Consider the following 26,200-nt stretch of genomic DNA (forward strand, 5'->3'; position numbering starts at 1 on the left):
TTGAAAAAAAATTTTGTCCTTCAAACATCTTAAAAGGTTTTTCCACAGCATTTCGGAAAACAAAAACCTTTTATTGGCGTCGTGTGCTGTTGCGTTTTCGATACTCTGGTTTTTGCACACTACTTCTGCGCCAAAGTCGTCTGCGCGCGAGGGCGCCGTCGATTCGGAATGGGACATCTCTGTAACGCCACTCTGTGTTCCTGAAAAAAACCTACTGTCCTGCACCAAGTAGCTCATGGCCCCATGATGCTTTGCGCGCCCATGGAGGTACAGGTGCAGTGCCGCCAGCTATCCCTCTAGTTAATAGTAAGAAATTCTACGGGCTAGACGTCTAAGTAGCCGTCTACTTGGAAGTATTGGAACGCATCCGAGGACAGACCGAATGGCTTGGCTTAAAGACTTGTCTTGGATGATTTAGACTACAACCAGTGTCTGTATTTCTTAGTAGATGGCGCTAGCAGTAACGCGCGGCATGCGTCGCGTACGTATAACTATAAGGGTTTCAAACGACCTGCGTGCAGGCTACGTAGACTTCTCACGTTTGCGTGCGTTAAACTAAAACTCTCTAATAAATCATGATCCCCGCTCTTGGAGACACATATGCAGACCGTCAATACAGAGGGTACACAGTTCTCACCAGATCAAAATATAGCTACTATGAAACCATATATTTCAATAACTGAAGTCCAAAGTGCGAACCATCCGCCCAGCACCCCCTTCAGTAAAAGTATTAGGTTATTTAACATGCATTCGCTCCATACTAAAATCCAGATGCGCTGTTTGAGACTGTAATCAAAGCAAACTTTCTAACTAGAAGCAGCACGAAACTGGGCAGCAAGATTCATCCACTCTGTCTATTCCTATCATGTTAGTGCCAACGAAACAAAACGTAATGCTCATTTTTCAAGCTTAGCAAATCACCGTACTATGGCGTGACTGTGCGTTTTCAAATGTTTTACTATCATTCCATGATCAGTTCTGTAATCAGACCTGCCTACCGTATCTCCAGCCGCACGAACCCCGAGACGGCCGTTTACCTTCCTCCTGCCAGGGCATCTGCGCATCTGTCATTTTTTTTGTTCGCTCTCCAAAGGGCTGGAATGACTAGGCCAACGCGGTCGTACCATCATCCCTCAGATCATCCATCGAATCAACTATGTGCCAGGAAATACACTCCCCAAAGTAGCACCCCTTTAATGGGGCCCTCGAGATAGTTATAAATATTAATAATAAAAATAACACGAAAGACAGCTGTTCGAGTGTTTTGACTATTCTGCTCAAAATTTTCAGTGGTGCTGGAGAAATTATCGCCCATCTTTGTCTGAAGCCTGCTTGAGTTTGAAAACCCAGCTCCAACCTAAAGACAAACCAAAGGGAAAATCGAAGTGCTAGCGCGTTTGCACACCACGCTACTTCGTAAATCCTTCTTCTTCCTTTGCACCTGAAGCCCCGACTCCTTAGACACTCTCAAGGCGTACGAGTAGCATGCCTACGCATTCGCGCGTTTGCCGGGACTCGTCTTTGCGCGCGCGGCAGGAGACGCGAGCGCGGCGCGCTGGCGTGGCTGGCGTACCCCAATCGGAGGCCGAGGCTACAGCTGCTTCCGGATCGAGTCCTTGAGCTGACTGCAGCTGCCACGGCTGCTCTTTTTTTAGCGGTGTGAAAGCGCGGGGACAGGAGCGAGCCAGCACGGCGTCTCTCCCTACAAGCATACAAGGCAAAATTACTTTTTAAATGTCAGTAAATTACATTGCTAATTACTTTGGTGAAAACTGCTAAACTGCCCATTTATTACATTTCAGTTACTTTCATAAAGTAATTGCAATTGCTTTACAATTACTTTTTACCTTTCACACACAGAGAAAGTCCAGTGTTGACACCTCCCACAATCATTCAGTCTTCTCATTTTACTGCATCGCAGGAGCAGCTCAGCTTCAAAGTGGGCCCTGCTTTCAAGATAGTGTCCCCAATTCGCCATGTTGAACAGCCGTCCTACAGATGCATTTTATGGCAACTCTGTCTTCGGCATAACGAAAAGCTTTTCAAGTCTTGCGTACAACTGGAAAACGGTAAAATCTCTTGTCAGGTGTGCGCCAGAAGCCATGTAGCTTTCCGTGTTTCTCGGTTCCAAGGTGGTGCCTAAGTCCGCGCGCGCATCGGCATCCGCCCGCGCGTCCAACTCAGCAGTGCTTGCTGGCCCAAGCTTTTCTGCGCGTTCCCCTGCTGTTGAAGTGCCCGACCTGGCAGACGAGAGATCAATTTTTTTTCTGTCACCAAGAGCAGTGGTTCATTCTTAATAAAAGTAATTTGTACTGTAATTAATTACTTCCGCTTCCAAATTAACTGCTGTAAACTAATTCATGACATGCAACTTACGCGGCTAGAAAAATTTTTAATTCAATTAAAATTAATGAGAAATGCACTTGATTTCTGCAATTGCATTACAGGAATTTAAGTACCGCCATGTCTGCCTTCTACTCCTGGCGCAGGATGGCGCTGTGCGCACGGGATAGCAAGAGTGTCTCGATGTCACCCTCAAAGGAAAAGACCTGTCGCAAAAAAAAGTATTTCGCCGACCAGTATGAACGGGCACACTAAGAAAAAGCGGGCCCATCCGGGATTTGAACCCCGGACCTCTCGCACCCAAAGCGTGAATCATACCCCCCCAGACCAACGGGCCACGAACGTTGTTGGTTGAGAAACACGTTCTTGAGTAAAATGTGAAGAAATGCGGTTTTATGATTTGTTTCGGTTCTGTTCCTCACCCGACAGCCATCTTCGTATTGACGCAGCCCTCCGCTACAGCTAGTTAAAATTCCTCTGGCGTTGCGTCTGTTTTTTCAGACTGTGCTATTTAGGTGCCCTTAATTTTTTTTCTTTTGCAGGATCTCGCAACCGTTACATCGGGTAAGGAATACAATAAGGATGTGGGCAAAGCAAGGCGTAGAAGGGTACAAATACAAAGATATTTAAACTGCATGCGTAAGTAAGAGGGAGCATACACTGTGCCTCGCTCACGAGATACAGAGACGTTCTGAGTGAATGCCTGAGAACAATTAACGGGCCCGACAATCAATGAAAAGAAAACCTGACACCTCCTCTGGGAGGCACGGCGGTGTAAAGAGCGAAAGCGGCTTTTTATACACAGGGAAGGAACAATTGTCCCCACAACAAAATATTGCTACTGCAAAACTACAGGTATTTCAAAAGCTGAGGTCAGAGGTGCAGTATGGGTGCAAAATGTAATACGAAATACGGCTGTTCGCATGTTCAGGCAAAGCGACTCTAAATTTAAGGGCCACTCGAAAAATGAAGCGCACTTTCATTGCTGTAGTCTCGCAATAGGATCCAGAAGGCGCCGCGCGATTTGCCCCCATTGTTCGAGGCATGCAGCGAAGGGAGGGTATTGGCAATCAGCAAGGCCAACCGAGGTAATCCGCGCCATGTCTCAGCTTGTGGCAGTACTGGACACGAGAACCTCGGCATACAGCTCCTGTGTTAAGAGCGCTTGAATTTTACAATTAGACGAAAACATAGCGTCACAGGGGCGAGGGAACGCACCTATTCCACTCCGTCTTTGTTTGGAAACTTCTTTGATTTGGCCATTGTATGGATTCAATGATTTATCCGCGCTCGGAATGCGCCAGGGCCCCCTAAAGAAGCGAGCAGTATATTCCGTGTGCCTGCGCGTACAGAGCCTCGCAACGCTAAGCGTAGTGTAGCGTATGGAGAAACGCACCGCCATGTGCCTCGTACTGAATCACACTCCTGCCAGCGCCAATTTCACACCGCGAAGAAGAGCAGCTGTGGCAGCTGCAGTTAGTTCCAGGACTCAATCCTGATATCGCGACAGCCGCATCCTCAGATAGGTACACGCCTGCCACGGCAGCGAGTCGCGCTCTATTCTCCTGCTTTTGGCGCTCAGACGAGTTCCGGCATGCAAGCTCGCGAGCAGGGCCGAGACATGAATGCCTCGAAAGCATCCCAAGGATTGAGGCTTACGGCACGAAGAAAAAAAAGAAAACATTCAGCGTCGGTGGCCGTAGATGCGGCTGGGAAATGCAAACATGACATTATAGCCGAAGGCCTATCTAAAACAGCGGCAGAGGAGCTAGCGATTGCGTTAGCCCTCACCGCTACCAAAGCCAATGTCATCATTAGCAACTGCAGAAACGCGGTGATGAACTACCCAAGGGGAAGAATCGGCAAGAAAGCGGTCGAAGTAATAGAAGGCACAATTATAAACTGATATGTAAGAATAACATGGATCTTAGCACATACTGGGGGTTCAGGCAGTGATGCCGCAGATAGAACTGCTCGTCTAGTATTATCAAGACGAGGGCTGTACTGCGCTGGAGCAATTAATGTGGTGGAAGCGAAAGACTATACTCCAAGGGAGAAGATGGCCATGCAAAGGGAGGACAGAAGAAGGCTGCCCATTCCAGACAGGAAGTAGGTAAGCTATAGAGAGTGCAAGATATTAAGAAGGCTTCAAGCGCGAAACTACCCTTTCCCAAGATAGAGTGCATGGATCAAAGATAAAAGGAAAGAAAAAAAGGCCCAAAGTCAAGAAGAGAAATGCATATTTTGCGGAGGAGTAGCAGACATGGACCACATCGTCAGAAAATGCGAAGAAGCTTAAGGAAAAAGCAAATATGAAGACGATGAAATTTGGAGTGAAGTATTAAGAAGACCAGAATTTAGGGTGCAAAAGGAACAGACCCAACTGGCAGCTGCAGCGTCACTTAAATTTAAGTGCTAGTCTTGTCGTGAATAAACCCCCTACTCCTCTCCCGGAGGCCTGCGTGCCGCGCCAGAGAGGGTAGGTAGGGGGGCCGGTTCAAAGATTAAAAGTTATTCTGAATCTTACTGTGGTTAAAATTCATTGGCCCGTCCGGCATTTGAACCCGGGACCTCTCGCACCCAAGGCGACAACCATACCCCCAGACGAACGGGCCGCACGTCGAGCAGTTGCATCGAACCTGCATACAAAAGTGCATTTACGTAAGAAATCTTTAAAACCGGTATTGAGGCTTTATTTGGTCTTATTACCAAATCTCAACTCATTTCATATCCACAAAGCCCTCTGCTCTTGCTGCCGATTAATATTTTGAAGACTTAGCGTCAGGTACAGCGGACTAATACTACACCATCGGTCTCCTTTACACCCTTCTAGAGGCCCTTGTATGTGCGATGTCAGTTCACGTTAAAGAACCCCAGGTGGTCGAAATTTCCGGAGCCCTTAACTATGGCGTCCCTCATAGCCCGAGTCGCTTTGGGACGTTAAACCCCCATAGTCCATAAACCATCCTTTACACTGGGTGTGTCAACGAAGCTCGCCACTAATTTTTAAGTACAGTCTTTATGACACAAAGGGATTGCTTCTGCGGCATAGTAATTACAGTGTTGTATTAGGTCAGAAAAAGGTGTATCATGTTCACTAGCAAGCTGGTTAACTACTTTCTAAATGTTATCTTTATGCCACTACATTTGGGGGCCTAGTTTATATGGGAGCTTCACTCCAGCACAGGTGTATCCCACGTAAGCCACGGAGCCGAGGTCAAGTGAAACGAAAGCCATGGAGTGGCGTGTACTGGTGACCGTTGCTAAGTGCGCTACACAGACGAGCGCTTTTCGTATGGCGCACTAGAACATCTGAATCTATTGAACCACATCACCGAGGGCAATCGCGTGTTCGAAATTCTAAAAACCGATAACCGGCAGCTACAAATGCGTAATTGCAGCCAGGCGCCTAGATATAATAGTTAAAACGTTAAGTGCTTGAATTCCGCTAACATTTTAGTAGTATGCCTATAAACATATGTTTATGCCATAGAATGCCTACCAATAAAGATTAGTGGCGGGCCTCACTGCAATACCTAGTGTATGGACCTTTCACACAGAGGTCGACGAGTGCGTCAAGGTTCGGCACTGGGCTGTGGAAGGCAGCTGCCACCATCTTTCGAAACTCAAAGATCCCACACACTCTTCCCACAGCCCGAAAAGGGCCGTAGAAAGTTCTGTGGAACTACCCGAAAGCTACGTGACATTTGATAAATGCCATTAACATCTAGTCAAGGAATGACTGAAAACGACATCGGCGCAAAGGTTTTCTAAACAACTGACTCTCATAAGGTGAGATGAACAGTGTGCTTCATTTGGAGGAAACTGAGTTGCTCGGACGTTGTGCGGCTTTATCCCAGCCTTGGAAGGTAGGAGTAAACAAGTGGAGATAGTGATCATGCTGTTGATTAAATAACAGGCCACAAAGAAGACAAATCTAGCCGCCTGAAAACCGTGTTTCCTGCAGGTGACCCAGGTTTTCAGCCAGGTTTTCAGGTTTCTGGTTAAGATCAAGCCACAAATGACAAGAAGCCGTTTTCACAATTTGGAAGCAGTCCACTGCACATCACTCAGTACGCATTAAAAATGTGCCAAGAACGGTTGGAGTTACCTGCGTCATACCCCAGAGAGTTCTCGGAGACGAAAGCACGGTCTGTTATGCTGCTTCACCAAACTTCCTGCCGGTGTAAACTATGAAAGCAAGTGAATAAAGTAGTGGTTAGGCTAGTGCCTAAACCGAAAAAGGTCCTAATCTTTTGGTCAAACATTTGTTAGTATTACTTGCGGTGATCCTATAAGCAAAAAATTAAAAAAATTTGCGAGAATAGCTTATATCAACGCTCAGGTGACCAGTCGGTCTATTTTCGTCAAGGGCAGACTGGTGCAGACCAAATATCAGCACTAACAGCAGAATATCTGGTTTACGAGGACTGCACATTATCTAGAGGGCCAAGAATAAACAGCACCATCTTAGCATACCGGTAGAGGCAGATTTGAAGGCGGCCTTTGGTGTCTACACTCATGAAGGAAACAAAACTTGCATCAAGCGCACCTTGTGAAAAGGAAGCTCCCCGTCCTACAGGTCTTGTATGGTGTCTCCGGAAATATGATCTCGGAACTACATTGCAAGTTCACAGGGGTTGTATTGGTAGGGGTGGTGGATGGTGGTTGCTGCGGTGGAGAGGATGACAGCGGGTGATGACATATTGCCTAAAGAATCTAGAAACGCTGTACCACCTCGTATTTATTAACACATCAGGATAACTTAAATGCAATGCGCAGCTTACAAGTTACATATTTGTATAGTTATAAGATAGAGCTTTCCGGAGGAATAACGTGTAATCCTAAAGATGTACTCTATTTATAATATGCTTTCAAACTGCACACACCTTTTGGTCATTCTGTGACTAGAATATGGCACCCCGGCACGAGTTGGTCGCCCAGGGTATCGGAGTGTAATTATCGACTACGAAATTGAAATTTTAAACAGGGATGACAGCGAACTTCAGAGATGTGCTTGGCACATCGTTGTCTTCTTCTACTAACACTGCTATCAATGATGATGATTATGGATTCTTTATGTCGCAAGGGCATCTATGTCTAAAGAGCGCCTTGGCACAATTGTATTTTTGATTGCTCAAGGTGGGGTCAAAGACCCTTTTTTCAAGCACTTCACCCCTGATTAGCCGAGCACAAGGTAAGGGGAAAGCTTGTACCCATTGTATCACCGGTGGTCACCCGGCGGCACTGGGGATCGAACCCCGCACGTCCTGAAATGCGACCCAGATGCTCAACCGCTTGGTCGCCGCTGCGCTAATATAATAGACTAATATAAATAAGACTAATATACACATTCCAGCGCGGTGTACATTGCACATCGTCTTCTTCAACTAATACTACTATCGAACTAAGATCGCCGCCTGAGGTGCCGACGACTCAGCGAAACATAATAATGAGCCTACAGTGCCCGAGACACCGACACAGCTGCGTTCAAATTTCGCATTACGTGGAATCATAATCGTCCTTAGAATTTTTTAGAAGATTCTGCTGGAATCTATGGACAAGAAACTATGGGTAAAAAGCCGAATAGTCATTCTGCGTTAATAATGTGACCACTTGCATAAGCTGTTTAGCTAATCAGGCGAATCGCCACTATTTTCAGGAATCGTTAGAAAGATAACGAACACATTCGTAGAGGCCATTCTAACACCAAGAGTGCCTCACGAAGCATCCCGCTTTATATGTTCAATAATACCACAGTGCCAATAGGAAACGCCATGAACTGCCCTAAATGTGATCTTTGAAGAACCCCGGAATCCGGAACCCTCAAGAACAGCTAGAGGAGCTGTATACTGCCATGGCAAGCAGACTCACGTTAAAGGATTGTGACAGACAAAACACACAACTCTGACACAGTGCCTCTACTCAGTGCAGAGATAACTACTACATTTATACCACACGTCGCAGTAATAAAATTGCTGTGATATAATTATAGTAATTAAATTACTTTTCCGGGAACTTGTAACGCAATTCATTACTTTTCTGGACTGGTAATTTAGTCATGTAATGCATTATATTGCAGCAGTAATTTCAAAGCAAAAGTAATTATTTACTTTGAAATTACGTGTGCTGAGTAATGATTCCTTGCTGCTCCTTGTATGCGCCATGCTTTGACATCTCACTTGCGTGGCTGAGCTTCTACAAGGAAAGAAAAACGCGTGGCCAGCAATAGTCAGCACTCCAGAGAAGCGGGGTATGCGGACAAGAGGCGATGTGCGCGGGGTGCACCGTCTTGGCGAAAAGTCCATTGAACTGCTACGCCTCTTTCAGCACTGCGTATAGTCGCACACACAGACGCGCCGCAGGGCCACCAGGAGAGCTCGATGACCATGACATGCCGTATTGCACCTTCCCACGAACGCACTGCGAGCGCCTGAGGGAGTAATTCCCTCTAGAACGCTTCATATACATATGTTCGTCACTGCATTGACAAGAAATGACATCTGACAGGCTTGGTTGCGAGTTTTAGAGAAAACTAGCTTCTGTGGCCGGATTTGAAGTAATATATTTAAACCAAAGGCAACATAGGCGGCAGCGTCACCGCGACATGCTGTTAATTTCAGGAAACGTGCCTCCAGAACAAGTGCATTAAACTGCAAAATTGGCAGCTTGTCTGCGCCCAGGTGCATTTCCGGAAACTTTTACGTGAGCAAGCAGTCGATACAAGCAGTCGAAACAAGCAGTCGAGCAAGTTCCACCGCTGGCAGCAAATGCCATCACAGGGCAGTGGCACCGATTAACCGCTGCGCCACAGTGCCAGCAGTCGGATGAGGACTCCCGAGGTTCTATGAATGTTAAGCAGAGAGAGACGATTTTTGCATATATGGGCATTGACCCATTATGGCTATCACGTCATACCCTTAAGGCGGAGCGCGGGCAGTTGTAGGCTAGCTACCCTTCATGAAATCAGCGCCCAGAAGGGGCGCGGCAGCGTCGCGACGGCGGCTACGTAGTGGCATGCAGAGGTAGGATTGCCAGCTGTGTGGCATCGGGATACATCACGCCACAGCTCGCGGCGACTACGTTCACAAAGTCAGCGGGCGGGCCTACGCCTTCTCACACGTAAGCAGTCCTAAGTGTCTCTGCCGACTCTTTTTCTTTGATTGCTTCAGTTCGGTGGGTCTTCCAGAATTATCGCTTCACACCATAGTTTGTTCTGCGAATACATATTTAATACGTAGTGTCTGAAGTTTTCAATATTGTCACCGAGAAACGGTTGACGTAAGCAGGGCTGGTTTACTTGCTTTACTTATACGCGCAAGACGTTGGGACGCGCAAGGCAGCAGGCAGCACGAGAGATGAAGATTGCAAAGAATCTAGCCCCGAGATGGCTCAAGGCTTGCCAACTGCCAGGAAATGCAGTTTAGCCGCGGTATGGCGCCACTAGAGGAGTTAGTAGTGTGGCATTGCTCCCCCTCTCTTAAAGTCACCGACTCGGTGTGGTATCAATTGGAGGCAGGACCACAACGGTAGTCGCACGTGTCTGGCGTGTGGTGTAGACACGCGCGAGTGGCTAGCGGGCGTTGTACGGCTTCATCCGGGCGACGTGGACAACTTCGGAGGTCGGCCGCCTAGAAGAGCGAACTGTTCCTTAGGGGAGAACTTCGTAGGTAACTTGACTGAGCTGGCGGAGCATCTCGTAGGGGCCAATGTATCTGCGTAGGAGTTTCTCAGAGCGTCCCCGCATGGGGATTGGGCTCCACACCCAGACTTGTTTGCCGGGCAGGTAACGGATATTTTGGTTTCGGAGGTTGTAGCGCCGAGCGTCGTGAACTTGCTGGTGCCGGATGCGCTGTCGAGCGAGTTGGCGGGCGGCCTCAGCGTAACGAACAAATTGGGCAGCACCCATAACAGAGGGGGTAGCGCTAGCTGTAAGCAGCACTGCATCCAGCATGGTTGTGGCTTCGCGACCATGTACTAAGCGAAAAGGAGTGAAGCGTGTCATTTCCTGGACCGCAGTATTATAGGCAAAGCTGACGTAAGGGAGGATGGCGCCCCAGTTCCTGTGGTCCGTGTCGACATACATAGAAATCATGTCGGCGGTCGTCTTGTTGGGCCGTTCGTTGAGGCCGTTCGTTTGAGGGTGGTAAGCGGTTGTTTTGCGGTGACTGGTTCCGCTCAGGCGCATAACCTCCTGCGTAAGGGCCGAGGTGAACGCTGTTCTCCTGTCAGTTAAAACGATGGTGGGTGCACTGTGACGAAGCACGATGTTTTGAATGAAAAAGTTCGCAATTTCGTCAGCAGTGCCACGGGGAAGAGGTTTAGTCTCACAGTATCGGCTGAGGTAGTCGGTGGCGACCACAATGTAGCGGTTACCCAGCGAGGACTCCGGAAATGGGCCAAGTTAGTCCATGCCGACTTGGTGGACGGAGACCTGAGGGTGATCAATAGGCTGGAGTAGGCCCGCTGGCTTAGTCGGCGGCGTCTTGCGACGCTGGCATTCGCGGCAAGTTCTTACGTAACGCTTCACAACTGCAGCAACCCTGGGCCAGTAGTATTTTTGCCGTATTCGTGCCAAAGTTCGACAAAAACCCAGGTGACCAAGATGGGTCATCATGGCTCGCCTGCAGGACTTTGTCGGGAAGGGCAGTAGGCACGACGAGTAGATAGACAGCTTCTGTTGGACTGTAGTTTTTTTTATACAGCACACCGTCACGTAAACAGAACGACGACAGCCCGCGCAAATGTTTCGCGGGAGAGACTGAGCGCTTCCTTCTAGATACTCAGTGAGGGGCCGTAGTTCGCTGTCGTCTCTTTTGTGTTGAATGAGAATGGACGTGGAGATGGCGCCATGAAAAACAGAATCGTCGTCGGTGTCAGCTCGGTTGTCCTCGATCGGAGCGCGAGACAAACAGTCGGCATCACTGTGCTTTCTACCAGAGTTGTCTAATCGACGATAGTGACATCAAATTCCTGAAGTCGAAGGCTCCAGCGTGCAAGCCGTCCTGAGGGATCTATGAGGTTCGCCAGCCAACACAGCGAATGGTGGTCACTGACGGCCCTGAAAGGGCGGCCATATAGGTACGGGCAAAATTTGGTTGCTGCCCAAACAATGACCAGGCATTCTTTTTCGGTGGTGGAATAGTTCGCCTCAGATCGTGACAAGGTGCGGCTCGCGTATGGGGTTACGCGTTCGAGGCCATCCTGCCTCTGCACAAGGACCGCACCGAGGCCGATGTTGCTGGCATCTGTGTGTAGTTCAGTGTCGGCTGACTCGTCGAAGTGTCCAAAGATGGGCGTACTTTGGAGACGAGTGCGGAGGTCTTCAAAGGCTTGCTGTTGCTCCAGGCCACAGAAGAATGGTTCGCAATCTTTCGTGAGTCGGGTGAGGGGCTCAGCGATCTGAGAGAAGTACTGCACAAAACGCCGATAATAGGCGCAGAGACCCTGAAAGCTGCGTACACTGCGCTTATCGGTAGGCACAGGAAAAGCAGCCACGGCGGCAGTCTTATCGGGGTCTGGACTAACCACTTTAGTGCTCATGATGTGGCCCAGGAACTTCAACTCTTCGAAAGCGAAGTGACACTTTTCGGGCTTCAGGGAAAGACCGGCCGACCGAATTGCTTCGAACAAGCGCGCAGGTGCCTCAGGTGCTCTTCGAACGTGTCAGAGAAGATGACAAAGTTATCCAAGTACACGAGACAGGACTGCCATTTGAGATCGGCAAGAACGGTGTCCATCTTCCTCTGGAAGGTTGCAGGAGCCGAGCACAGGCCGAAAGAATGTACCCGGAATTCGTACAGACCGTCCGGTGTAATAAAGGCGGCCTTTCCCGGTCGCGTTCGTCCACCTCGATTTGCCAATAGGGGCTTCGTAAATCTAGCGATGAGAAGTACTTCGCGTGGCGCAGCCGGACCAGGGAGTCATCAATACGCGGGAGAGGATAAACATTCTTTTTTGTGACTTTGTTTGAACGTCTGTAATCAACGCAGAGCCGTAGGGTTCCATCTTTCTTTGCCACTAGAACAAGAGGCGACGCCCACGGGCTCGTCGACGGCTGTATCATGTCGCCCTGTAGCATTTCCTGAACTTGGCGGCGAATGGCATCGCGCTCCTTCGAAGAGATCCGGTAAGGCGGCTGACATAACGCCGTTGGTTGGCGTCAACTATAATTCGGAGCTTTGCGAGCGGTGTCTGCCTAACCTTGGAAGTCGAGGCAAACCAGTCACAGAAATACTGAATAACGCTTTCCAAGTAGCGTTTCTGATTAGATGGGAGGTTTGGGTTCACGTCAGTTTTTATGGGAGTGGTCGGTTCCTCCACTGATGCCGGGGCTCGAGACAAAGCATGCTGTCCCGCGAATTCCCTGAGTTCCTCGAAACACGCAATAGCTGCTCTGCCAGGCAAACACTGAGGTTCACAGCCAAAACTGGTCACCAAGAGTTCGGTTCGGTCATTGTTCAGTTCATCAATTCCTCGAGAAACACAGACTTGCCGACCAAGGAGCAGCGACATGTTGGTTTCTGCGATGCCACGAATTTTGGTGCATGTTGGATCTTGACGGGATCAAAACGTGGTCATCACAGACGCATAGCTTAGCCCTGCGCGGCTCGGTATCGTCGTCGACAGGGCCTTGGGTGGAAAACGACACGATTAGCTCCTGGAGGTCGATAACGACACCGTACTCCTGAAGGAAATCCAACCGAGTATGAGGTCTTTGGAGCACTCGGGTGACACTGCAAAGCAACCAGGGAAAGTAACACCACGAATGTGGATTCGCGAAGTGCAGACACCGATCGGAGTTACCACGTGGCCGCCAGCTGTCCGGATCTGCGGCCCAGACCAAGGGGTCAAACCTTCCTCAAGGCCGTGGCTAACCGTCTGCTCATTACAGAAAAATCGGCGCCAGTATCAACGAGTGCGGTAACGTCGTGGTTGTCGGCGGAGACCAGTCAGTCGCAGCGCGTCGTCGAGGTCGTCGGGTCAGGTCGGCGTCGGTCGGAGCGTCGCGGCGAACCGTCGGGTGGAGGCTCTTGACCCGGTCCAGTAGCGGCAGCCTTACCCACACAGGACGCCGTCTTCAGCTTTCCCGACGTGGGGACGTACCTCTGAACTGCCCAGAGGATGACGGGCGGCCGGGCGAAGAGAACCGCCTTGGGGATGGCGATCGGGACTGGCGGCGCTGCGAGGTCGAAGATTGCACGTTATCAGCCTAGTAATGTTCGATATCCCGTGGTCTTTCACCGTAGCGTGGTCGAGGTGCGTCAGGCGAAAACCCCCTTATTACCCATCCTGCGGTAGGGGCAGTGGCGGAGGATGTGGCCGGGCTCCCCGCAGTGGTAACAGAGGGGCCGATTGCTTGGTGTACGCCAAACGTGCGCTTTGCTCACGGGGGACCTGAACTCCTGAGGCACGGAGGGTACTGTTGTGATTGGCTCCTGCAGGTATGGCACAGGAGCGACGCGGGAAAAGGCTCGCATCGCTGGCCCGAGACTTCGTAGCGCCTTGCTGTACGTCATAACGGAGGGCACCGGGTGTGGAGCTTGGGTTGGCTGAAACTCGTCGGATTTCTTCGCGGACCACGTCCGTTATGGCAACGACGCTAACATATGGAGCTTCAAAGCGAAGTTTCGCCAGTTCATCGCGCACAAAGCTTCTTAAAAGCTCCCAAAGCTACTCGGCGCAGCGACGTAGGCGTGTACTGGGAAGCGGCTGCTACCCAGTACACGCTTGATACACATTGCCTCCTTGGTGAAGCCGGACACTGTTCGTGGCGGGTCACGGACCAGTCCGGCAAACAGCTGCTCTTTTACGTCGCGAATTAAGTGGCGTACCTTCTTGGCTTCGGGCATAGCAGGGTCGGCCCGACTCAACAGTCGCGTCATGTCCTCTATGAACATCGCGACGCTCTCGTTCGGCTGCTGTGATCTCGAGCGCAGGGCGATTTCTGCTTTCTCTCTTCTTTCGCTGCTGGAAATGTCGCTAGCAGCTCTCGACGAAAAGCCTTCCAGGTGGTAAAGGAAGCTTCGTGGTTCTCAAACCAAGTTTTGGCCGAGTCCTGCAGCGGAAGTAGACGTTGCGCAGGTTGCGCTCGCCGTCCCACTCATTGAAACCCGCCACTCTGTCAAAGCTGGCCAACTAGTCTTCGAAGTCCTCGAACGTAAGGGAAATCGCGTAAGGGAAATTGGACGAAGGGCCGAGAAAGATACTGGAGGCTGACCTGAATTGGGTATTGGAACCACAATAGAATGCTTCCAGTCTCCCGGCATGATGCCAGAAAGCCACACTACGTTAAAAGTATCAAGTAGGGTTTGCAAAGCCCTCCCTTCCAAGTTACGGAATAAGGAGTTAGGTATGCCGTCGTGCCCGGGAGTAGTAGTAGTTTTTAAACGTTCAATGGAGGGCAGCAGCTCTGCCATGGTGAGGTCAGAAGTAATCCCATCGGAGGGCTCTGTAACCGATAAGTCAGGTGGAGACGTAGCGGTGCAGTCATGGTTTGGAAAAAATTGACGGGCCGCTTGTTGTGCAAATGTGTCCTCATCCACATTTAGCGCGAGGCGAATGTTCTCTGTGTAATCTGCAACCTGAGAAGGGCGCTCCATGGCGTGAAACACTCTCCAAAGATGTCGATTGCCCTGCGTAGAGGACAGGCGGGCACACCATGCAGCCCAGCGTTGCCTACCTAGCCGCTTTGCATAGCGCCGCGCCCGTGCGGTAGCGCGGTGAAGAGTAGGAAGAGCCGATGGGTCATCGGGGTGACGAGTAGCATAAAGATCCGCCTGGCGACGAAGAGCCCACAGATTCAAGAGATGTAAGTCCGGATTTGGGTCGTCTTCATTTACAGTAGTGGTAATAGTGTGAGTAGCGAGAACAGCAGAGAGAGTAGACAGTGCTGAAGAGGGGTTGAATGTAGATAAGTGATTGTCTGCGCGTACAGAGTCCCATGATGTTATTTGTACAGTGCGGCGTATTTTCCGTAGACGCGTAGGCATGAGGGAGATAAAAATAGGGCTGTGATCGCTACCCCAAGTATCAGAATCAAGAGCCCAACGAGGGTTACCGGGGCCTAACCACCAAGTCAAATCAGGTGAATACGGGCCACCTCGTGGGTGGGTAGAAGTATTCGGGTGGTTTAAAAGTTGAAAGGAATGATCCGAAAAGCTCCCTTGGAAGTGTGCACCCCTTGAGGAATCCGATGGGTAACCCCACGCAGTGTGTGCGCCGTTGAAGTCACCACGAACTAGAATAGGGATACCCGAGTTGGTAGAACGTAGGAAACGAACCCATCCCTGATTGGGAGATGCGGAGCCAGGACGACCATAAAAAGAAACTCGGACAAGGGGTGTGCGTGCAGGTTTTACGAGAAGGGCGACAACCTCTTGACGTGTGTTGCACCACCGCGAAAGGTCGAGCGGTGTGTGCGGAACTGAACTGTGAATATAAATTGCAGATTTACCTGGGCTGAGGGAGGAGGCGGTGCAACGGCGATCAGGGATAGAGGGTGAATGGTATGCGCAGAAACCTGAAAGGCGTGGGAGTGCATTATGCTGTTGCAATAGGAACGCCCATGCCCTAAGCGCTAAGGCGGATGTTCACTTCAGAGGCCTTATTAGCGAATCCTCGACAGTTACACTGCACCACCACCGATGATGATGCGCTATCCATGACGAGGCCGAAGAGCTTCCACGATGAGGATCTGTTGTCACCTCAGCTCAGTAATTTTGCCTTGTTTTCTAGTTATTACCTAGGTTATTTCCATCCTTGGAAGACGGCCGCGTCTTTAAGGCGGTACTGTCCCTACGGGAAGAGTACGGCAGCTCCGGCGGCGGTATCCTTAAAGGGACAGCGCCATCCGAAGGAGCCCAGTGGGGCGGAGGCGGCCATGGCATCACATGGCGGGGATCTGCCAGTCATCAGGGACGTCCAGCAGTGCAGTGCGTCATCATCGCTCAGTGGGGACGACTCAACTATCGTCGCCTCTGACGAGGAAGTGGCTGACATGGCGGAAATGGACAACGATGGCTTCAAAGTGGTGAGTCATCGGAAGCACCGGACAGTCGGCATCCCAGTGGTAGTTCAGCCAAAAGAGAAAGGTGTTGACTTCAGAGAGTGGAACCCTATCAGGCTGTTCGGTGATATTAAAGTACTACTGGGATCTGCTCCGATTCGCAGTCGCTTCACAACGCACGGGGCTCTTCATCTAGATATCTCAACGGAAGAGCAAGTAGACATTCTTCTGCGGTGCTCTCAGATCGGTGGCATACGAGTTCAAGCCCGGTTGCCACACTCCTACATGACTAACACATGTGTTATAAGGGGAGTACCAGTGTGGTATTCGGAAAGTGCTCTTCTTGACTACTTGAAACCGCAAGGAGTTCTGCACGTGCGACGGTTAATGCGCCGGGTGGAGCCTGGAGAACAACAATGGGCAGCGAAGCCTACAAACTCTATTGTGCTAACGTTTTCTCCCAACACCGAGCGCCCTGGAATAATTGACCATGGTTTCACCAAACTCCTCCCCGGTGCTTCAGGTGCCAACGCTTTGGACATGTAGCGAGAGTTTGCAACAAAGATCAACGTTGCAAGCGGTGTGGTGGTGGCCATGATTACAAAGAGTGCAAGGCAGATTTTGCTTGCGCTAATTGTGGAGGTGACCATCCAGCGAGTTTCAGTGGCTGCACATTCCGTGTAAGCGCCTTACACCGTCGCAAGTCCTTCATTAGTGGCCCCAAACCACAACCTACTGAGAAGCCGATACATGGAAGTGAAGAGTTCCCTGCGCTCGAGTCGGAAGCTCGGGACGTGGTAGCATGCGACGTCGCTGCACGACCTGATCCGAGCAAGTCGGCAACGGCCTCCGAGGGTGAGCTGGCTGTTCGATCTGCTTCTGCAAAAAGTGTCCATGTTCCTCCGCGACCAGATCACAGCAAGAGTGGGTCCCAGTCCCCGTCTTTTGTCGAAGTGGTGCGCCAGTGCGTGCAGCAAAATAAGGAGCTCAAAAGCCGGAATCTCTCCGACCTTCTACGCGTTTTGTTTGATGTCCTGCGTTCATATAGCCAAGCGATGCAGCCTGGCATTTTGAAGAACTTTATACAGCTGGTGCTTTCCTTTGAGACCTTGATCATCGCCTACGCAGAGAACTTCAACTCCTAGATGACTATTTTTCTTCAACCTGTTGCAACTAAAAACCCTAGAAGTGTGCCGTTTATCATGCAATGGAACTGCGCTGGGATTATAAGTCGATTAGCAGAACTAAAATTGTTCTTGAAAGAGACCTGTGTTCCAGTACTGGCCCTCTCGGAGGCTGGCTTGCCAAGCGGGAGGTCTTTGCCGGGATACGTCGCCCACAAGAATTGCAGCATAGTCTTTTCCCGCAGGAAGTGCCGCCCTTTACATACGAAGGGAGATTCCTCATGTGGCTTTGAACGTCACCGATCTTTGGACCGACAGTATTGAGGTAGTGGCTGTGAGGATTCGGCTCGCCTTCCGAACTCTGTCCATTGCATCCGTATACGTGTCCCCGCGGAAGAAGGTCGATATGGCTTTGTTCCTCCAGCAACTTTGTGACCGCTGCCCAGCACCCAGAATCATCTGCGGTGACTTCAACGCCCACCACCCTGCCTGGGGTGACAGGAACACAGATCCTTTCGCCAACTTGTAGAAGTCATCGACAGTTTGGACCTGTGCGTGGTCAATGACGGAAGTCCCACTTTCTTTCGGCCTCCAACCTCACCCACATCTATAGACCTAACCTTACATTCACCTGATGTCCGTGTGCAGTGGTCAACTAGGGCTGACCGAATGGGAAGTGATCACTACCCGATATTTGTGTTTACTGCCGACTTCCATCTGCGTGGTCCTAAAATTTGCCATGTAGTTAATTGGGACAAATACAGGGAGCACTTAGCCTGTGTTTCCGGTGATGTGACAGACAAAATGATTTATGCTAAGATGGCTGCTGCCACGGCGCTCAAGCTACCTGATCATTTTCCGACTCCGGATTTAAAACTCAGGAACCTCTGCGCAGCGCGCAGAAGGGCGGAGCGACAACTGTTGCGGAAGAAGGACGACAGAGCCTTGAAGACAACTTTCAACAGGCTCAACTCTGCCATTAGACGTCATGCGAACAAGCTCTGTAGGTCCCAGTGGGAATCCTTTTGCGCTAGTTTGACTGTTTTCTCACCGATAACGAGGATTTGGCGTGTCGTTGGCAGTCTTGCTGGTGGCTCTCGTCGAGTAAACCTTTCGAGGCGCTTGCATTGCGCACGCAGAAACATCTCGTGTGCTTGGCAGAGGAATTTGCGGATGCATTTGTAAATTCCAGACCAGGCATTCATCCCTGCGCTCTGCCTGCTACGTCTCCGTCTGTTATGGACGCCCCGTTCACACTTCGAGAACTACAGACAGCGCTCCGCAGCCTGCGGCGTCGCTGTGCACCAGGTGCTGACGGCATTACCAATCAAATGTTACAGAACCGGCCTCTGGAACACCGGAAGATGCTCCTAACCTATCTCAATCGAGTGTGGGAGTCTGGTGACGTTCCCCCTACATGGAAGGTGGCTTGTGTAGTCCCACTGCTGAAGGCCAGCAAAGAGATGACAGACGCGGCCTCGTATCGTCCTGTATCGCTGACGTCGTGTGTGGCTAAGCTCATGGAGAAGATGGCAAGTAAGCGTTTGTCTTGGTGGCTTGAGGGTAGAAGGGCACTACCAACATGCATGACTGGATTCCGCACAGGTTTATGCGCGCAGGATAGTGTCCTGGACTTGATAAGCCACATTGAACATCAGAGTGCTTTTGGACTTTCAACACTAGCTATTTTCCTAGACGTATCAAAGGCTTATGATAGCGTCCTCCAGAGCTCAATACTGAATAGTATGCAGGTCATAGGCGTACAGGGCTATCTTCTGCGATTCATTCACTCATTTCTCAGTGATCGTAAATGTCGAGTGCGGTTAGGCAGTACAATGAGCTCCGAAAGGGCGGTATCGCGAGGGTTACCTCAGGGTAGTGTCCTGTCCCCAACGCTCTTTAATGTTGTCATGGCTGGTCTTCCCGCAAAAGTGAAAAAACATTGTAGGCATGTCCATATGTCGATATATGCAGACGACATCTGTCTTTGGTTAACTGGATATCAACACAAACGCTTAGCTCTATTAGCGCGACAGGCCGTGCTTTCAGTTAAAAGTTACCTTCAAGGTGTTGGGTTGACTCTCTCGGTGGAAAAATCTGGCTTCGTCTTGTTTCCAGGTAGGGGACGACGGTATGCGCGGCTGAGCATAGACCTTGATCAGTCTTGCCTTCGTCAAGTTAACCCCATACGTTTTTTGGGCGTCACTATTGACTCACGTCTACAGTGGCGACGAGCTGTGGACTCGATTGTGGCTTCACTATCTTCGCGTCTCAATGTGCTTCGTAGAGTTGCTAGTGAGCAATGGGGAAACCATCCTGCTTCAATGATCAGGCTTCACGATGCCCTGGTGACAAGTCGCATAATGTACCAGCTCCCTTTAATTTTCCCCTCGGTATCGCAGCTGGAACGCCTTGAGGTTTTGCACAGAATGGGACTAAGGAGGGCTCTCGGCGTTCCGCAGGCTGCTCCAAACAATGCAGTACTGTATGAGTCTCAATCGAAACCTCTTCGGCTAGCCGCTTCACAAAGACCTTTGCTGCAAATTGGCCGCCTCAGAGAGACTGTTGCCGGGAGAGCGCTTCTACAGCGCCTTCGAAGGAGATCTGAGTCCTGGGCGTACTTGGCTTTAAATACTCTTCGTTCTCTGGGCCTCAACCTTCGAGATCGACCTAAGACGTTGAAGCCACCTTGGTCCTTTCCGAGCCTCGATTGTTCCTTGACAATTCCCCACGTTCGCGCTAAGCGGGATTCTCCTTTAGCGGCAATGCGTTCGCTCGTACTGGAACATCTTGAGACCGAATATGCCAGTCATCTTCAAATTTTTACAGACGGCTCTGTGGACAAGGTCAGAGGATCTAGTGCAGCTGCTTTTCATATTCCGTCTTTGAAGTATGATTGGTCTGTTCGTTTTACTAAAGTCGTGTCCTCCACAATGGCCGAAAGCGTTGCCATTGAGGCAGCTCTAAAGAAGCTACGGTGTTGTACGCCTCAACCTACTGTCATAATTACGGATTCAAAATCTGCCCTTCAAAGGTTGGAGTACGGGTTCCCCACCGATGCCTTGAGTCTTAGATCCCTACGTTTGGTGCAGAATCTACATATCAAAGGCTTTTCTATACGTTTTCAATACGTGCCCTCGCACATAGGTGTCTTAGGCAACGAGATAGCAGACAACCTCACCCATACAGCTCTCTCCGGGATTTCAGTACATGGAGTACCTCATGAAGTCAAGCAAATGTTCAGAGATGTGGTGTTGTGCCACTTCAGTTCTTTGTGGAGCTCTCCTCATGAACCATGTGTGACCAAGGGTCTCAAAAGGTACCAAGCCACTTTGCTGCACCGCGTTCGCACGGATTCTGCTCGCACGCCGGCGTGAATGTATAAGACTGGCCTAGCGTTGTCACCACTGTGTTCAACGTGTGGTGTGTGTGGTGGCATAGAACATTACCTCTTGTGCTGTAGTTTGTACAACGCGGAACGGGCTGCGTTATTCGGATCCCTCAAGAAGGCAGGAGTTCCTCACAGTTCTCTTCAGGACATTGTTTTCTCGCGCGGGAGCCAGTCGAGTAGAAGGGATGCTTCTCGCCTTCTTCTACTTTACCTGCAGGACACGGATTTGGCCTCCACATGGCGACCTCAGGAGTTTCTATTTGGGTTTTTGCGGACAGTGTTTCTGTGATTTCTATTTAAGTGTCTCTACGGTGGAGCAATTGCCGGCAGCAACTGCAAGGCTAATCCCACCTGTAGTTTACAACCACTCAACTCAACTCAACTTCCACGATGAGGAATGTCACCTGCTTCATCAGCGCTAATATCCTATCCACTGTCGGGGTAGTCACGGCTAACAGGTGGTCGACACCTGATTGTGGCCCAGTGCTTACCCTAGGTGATTCCTCTGATGATTGCTCCCGAGTTATTATAATTCTTCGAGAGGATTGAGAACGACGCTGTACCCAGCGCTGGGTGAGTTCGTCTAGTCGGCGGCGAACCCCCGCGATTGCATTGTCTAAAGCTGTGTCTTCATCTGTGGTATCCACATATGATGGATGCACTGGACGTTTTGGCGTACCATTTGATCCGGGAAGGTGAGCCGCTTGTGCATATGTACGCTGGTGAGGAGACGTATGGTGAGCAGCGGGCTCAGATAATGGAAGTTCAGGGAAGTTGTTGTCGTCACATGCGAGAGCTGCAAAGCGATTACTTGTAGGAACATCCATTTTTGCAGGAGACTTGTGAAACTTCTTCGCCTGCTTCTTCTTTGGACAAGCGGGGGAGCGAATGTCATGGTCCGGCGATTGGCACAGGGCACAAGGAACTGTTGGTTCATTCATGTCGGCCACAGCTGCTGGATTAGGGCAGGTATTTTGCATATGTCCTTCTTTGTGGCAGTGATAACAAAAACTACGACGAGGTCGGAAGGGCTGTGGTTTGACGATCGCACCGTAGTAGGTAAGGTACTTCGGGAGAGTCAACGGGCCTTGCAGGATGAGCAGGTATGAGCCCCGGCGACCCATAGGCCATGCTTGCAGTACAACGTGAGTTGAGCAGCGAATATTTGCGCGCACCTCCTCGGGAGGGCTCGTGCTGTCGACATGATAAACCATGCAGCGGAGTGTATCAGGACCAGATGCAAAATATATTTGCACCGGTACATGCTTGCTGTCATCCAGGGGGATCCGCGTAACTGCGCAAAGTTTCTGGGCGTCCATCAAGGATGACAAGTTTACCGTGATGGTGTTCGATGGGCGATGGACGACAAACCCGCAGTAGTTCTAAGAGCCAAGAGCGTGGTCAATTGTGGCTTGAACATTCCGGGCAGGGATGGCAGTCATATCAAAGCGCAATGTAGGCTTGATGGTAACGCGGAACGAGTTCGCAGCAGGCGGAAGAGAGCCTTGACTCACGGGAGGCATCTGTGGAGGAGGCTCAGACGCTGGTGACGGCCCTTGGTGGGAATACTGAATTCGCGCGACGGGCACAGTTTCTTGAGGGAGTGCCACGGGCACGGAGGCGGTGGAGCAGTCCATGTCACAGGCCAAAGCCGTAGCATCGGAAGACGGCGCAGGCTGGAGGCCCGGAGGCACTGACAATTGCGTGGATGTCGAGGCTGCGTCAGGTGGCAACACAGCGGGCATCCGCGTAGCTGTCGTCGACAACGCAGAATCCATGCAGACGCGTAGCGCGGCCTCGCTCGGCAGCGCCGAGCTAAGCCTAGCTTGCCCCTGAGGGTTCCGGATGGGTTTTCTCACTTGAGAATGCGCCCACCTTGCCGGGAATTTCTCCGCAGGGGCGTCGTCAGCATTCGGTCTCACGGAGGGCACGGTCCGACCCACGCCACACGCGAGAAAACAGCAAAAAGCGAAAACACAGACCTAGTAGCAGACACGTAGCCACCCACTAGGTCTTCGTCTTCTTCTAGGAGTTAGTAGTGTGGCAATATGATGAGTAGTAATACCAACTAGGAAACGGCGAGCTGCAGCGTGACTTCGCCAGGGGCCGCAAAATTGTATGAAACCGCCCTGTGTTGGATATCATGATGGACCAAGTACTTAGAATCCGTGGTTGCAAGAGCCGCACTTACCTGTATAAGTGTGGAAATCTTTCTGGATTCGACCTCCATCTAGCAAAAACTCTGCAAAATGAGCATGGCTGTACAAAAAAAAAAATCGGCGGTGGTTTACCTCTGGTTCAACCTGGAGTGACGCGATAGCTAAAGCTGGCCGAGTGGAACTTGGTCACGTGACAAACCACGTGATCAGCCACGTGACAGCTTGATGGTGCAGCCACAGGGTTGCGCGCCGCCACGCTGAAGGCTCGAACTGCTACCGTAATGTAGCTATCGCTATAAAAGGGCCCGTCCGGGATTTGGACCAGGGACCTCTCGCACCCAAAGTGAGAATCATACCCCTAGACCAACGGGTCACGTGTTTTGTCGACATAAATTCACACATTCCCGTAAGATATCCAACAATCCGGTTTCATGATTTCTTTTGGTCTAATTCTTGAGCCGAGAGTCATCTTTGTAATCAACAGCCTTGCGCTACAGCTAGTCAAAATTCTATAGGCGTTGCGTTTGTATTTTTTAAGAACTTCACAACCGTTGCATCTCACAAGGAATGCCACAAAGATGTGGTCGAAGCAAGCTGTAGAAATAAACAGATACAAAGATATTCAAATTGGCACGCGCAAGGTGGAGAATATACCGCGCCTCACTCCGGAAACACAGGGACGTTCTGACTGAATGCCTTAACGCAACGAACCTGACAACGTTTTGACAGCGTGCAGCGGAGGCCATAGAGTTTTGAAGCGAAAGCTCGACTACGCTGAATAAAGCCAAATTCCCCATGCGTTGCCGGTTGACTTTCAAGTGTGCCAGAGGTCAAGTGTCGCTACAAGCCCTTACCATTTGTGGTTCACCACGGTGTCGCACTAATTCACCTTTGATCTTTGTTTAAAAGCGAAAGCTTTAACTGCTCCCCTTAGTAGCTTCTTCGCCGTGTGCGCGAGTTCGACCTTGAACCGAGGAGAAACCACGTGACAGGTATGACGTCACTCAGCCTCCGCGTCCATCGCCGCAGAAACGGAAAGCACGACGTCGCCCCTAATTAATAATGGAAACAGACGCGCGGCGCAAAACCGCGTCATAGTGACCACGTCGTGGGCGCAGATCGCGCTCCGCCTTTCGGATCCTTTCGCCAGAGCGCATCATTTAAGACCGCAGCAACAAGAATGCGGATTATTTTTCTAGCGGCGCTGATAACTTAGAGTCGATTCGCCGGAACATGCGAACAGCCGTATTTTATATTACTTTTTGCATCTAAACCGCGCTGTTTACCTCACTTATTGCAATACTAGTTTTCTAGTCGCGATATTTTTTTTTGAGGAGCAGTGTTCCTTCACACCGTGTGAAATCGCTCTCACTGTTTACACAGTTGTGCCTCCACGAGGAGTGCTCATGCTTTCTTTTCAAATACTGTCGCACCTGTTGTTTTCAGACATTCACTCAGAATGTCTCTGTCTTATGTGAGTGAGGCGCACTGTACGCTCCCCCTTACTTACGCATGCAGTTTAAATAACTTTGTACTTTTACCCTTCTACGCCTTGCTTTCTCACATCCTTATGACATTCCCTGTCCGATGTAATGGTTGCGAGATCCTGCAAAAATAAAATTAAGAGCGCCTGAATAGCACGGTCTGAAAAAACAGACGCAACGCCAGAGGAATTTTAACTAGCTGTAGCGGAGGGCTGCGTGAATACGAAGATGGCTCTCGGGTGAGGAACAGAACCGAAACGAATATTAAAACCGTATTTCTTCATATCTTCCTGAAGTACGTGTTTCTAACCCAGCATCGCTCGTGGCCCGTTGATCTAGGGGTATGGTTCTCGCTTTGGGTGCGAGAGGTCCCGGGTTCAAATCCCGGACGGGCCCGCTCCTTTTTTCTTAATCCGTTCATTCTGCAATGTTCAGAAAGATTTTTTCACCCAAGAGCGAGTCTTGCCTTCACGGTTCCGAGTGCTTGATCGATCATAGTATTCAACGGGCAGCGGTTTTTACGTAATTTTGCTGCCCTTGGCGAAGTCAGATTCCTGCGCGCCATTTCTCCTTTTGGTACTAATGCTCACCATATTGAAAAGTGCACATCCTGCTTATTAAACATATATTCGCACACATAAATGTAACCTGAATGAAAAGCTCAGAAAGGTTGATCAAAATGATGCAATAAAAACATTCTGATTGACATATTTATATATGGCGAAACTGAAGCAGGCAATTTGGAAACGTTGGGTAATAACATATATTAGGCAAAAAAATAAATAAAACATAAGGGCATGCGACGAACTTTAACAATAACTAAAAATGACACAGAGGATAAAAGTGCAGTCATTACAATAACAAATCTGACGATTAAGCAAACCATATAAACCATCTCTCGTTATGCTTGCGGTGCCCCATGGCCGGCTAATTTGCCTTCAAACATTGTAAAACTGAAAGTGTTCTAATTAGAGCTTGGACTTTGCGTTTCGATTTGATGAAAATTCAGAGAAGTTGGCATGCTTAAAAAATATTTTTGTTTGTTCCTATCGGAGAATATTATTTTCGATGGAAGAATCGTCGGCTCTCTCAAATAATGGAGCCCATCTATGAGGTTACAAGTTGCTTCCGTGCTGATCAGTCTTATCACTAACCAAAGATGTAAATTCTGAGCTGCTAATTGTATTTAGGCTGTTTTGACGCAGTATTAAAATCGAGGAAGTAGAGTGAAGTTACATATTTCGAGAAAATTTAGTATTATTCATCCATTAATGTTGTTACCTCTGACGTCACCATCTCCACCGCAGCAACCGCTCCTTACTACCGTTCATTACTATCGGTTCTGTGAAATTAAAATTTCGCCGCCAGACCATGTTTCCAGTTGCTGATACCCTGGGAGAGCTTTTGGAACGGGAGCTTCCTTTTCTAAGGACATGTTTGCCGAAATAATGGCTTCGTAGATGAGGATACCAATGGCCGGCTTCATATTCGACACTACCGGTATGCCGAGATGGTGTTGTTTATTACTGACCCTCTTGATAATGTGCAGTATTTGTAACACCAATATAAAATCATGAGTGCTCAAGTTTTGTTGGAATCTCCTGTTCAGATAATGAAAGAAACAATTTTTCAGGGAGGTAACTAGGCGATTCGCGTGTACATTTTTGAAAATTTTGTTTAGTATCGGCACA

The 26,200-nt window shown here is 49.8% G+C and overlaps 1 long non-coding RNA gene and 1 other non-coding gene across 2 annotated transcripts in view; one reads left to right on the forward strand and one right to left on the reverse strand.

Moving 5' to 3' along the window:
- Nucleotides 1-26,200, reverse strand: part of LOC144098751 (uncharacterized) — a 389,833-nt gene that overhangs the window by 140,430 nt on the left and 223,203 nt on the right. The gene's annotated exons all lie outside the window — the stretch shown is intronic.
- On the forward strand, nt 24,834-24,905 carry TRNAP-UGG (transfer RNA proline (anticodon UGG)). The gene has a single exon. It is a non-coding gene; the product is annotated as a tRNA-Pro (tRNA).

This window comes from Amblyomma americanum, chromosome 1, assembly GCF_052857255.1.
Source record: "Amblyomma americanum isolate KBUSLIRL-KWMA chromosome 1, ASM5285725v1, whole genome shotgun sequence".
Classification (NCBI taxonomy): Eukaryota; Metazoa; Arthropoda; class Arachnida; order Ixodida; family Ixodidae; genus Amblyomma; species Amblyomma americanum.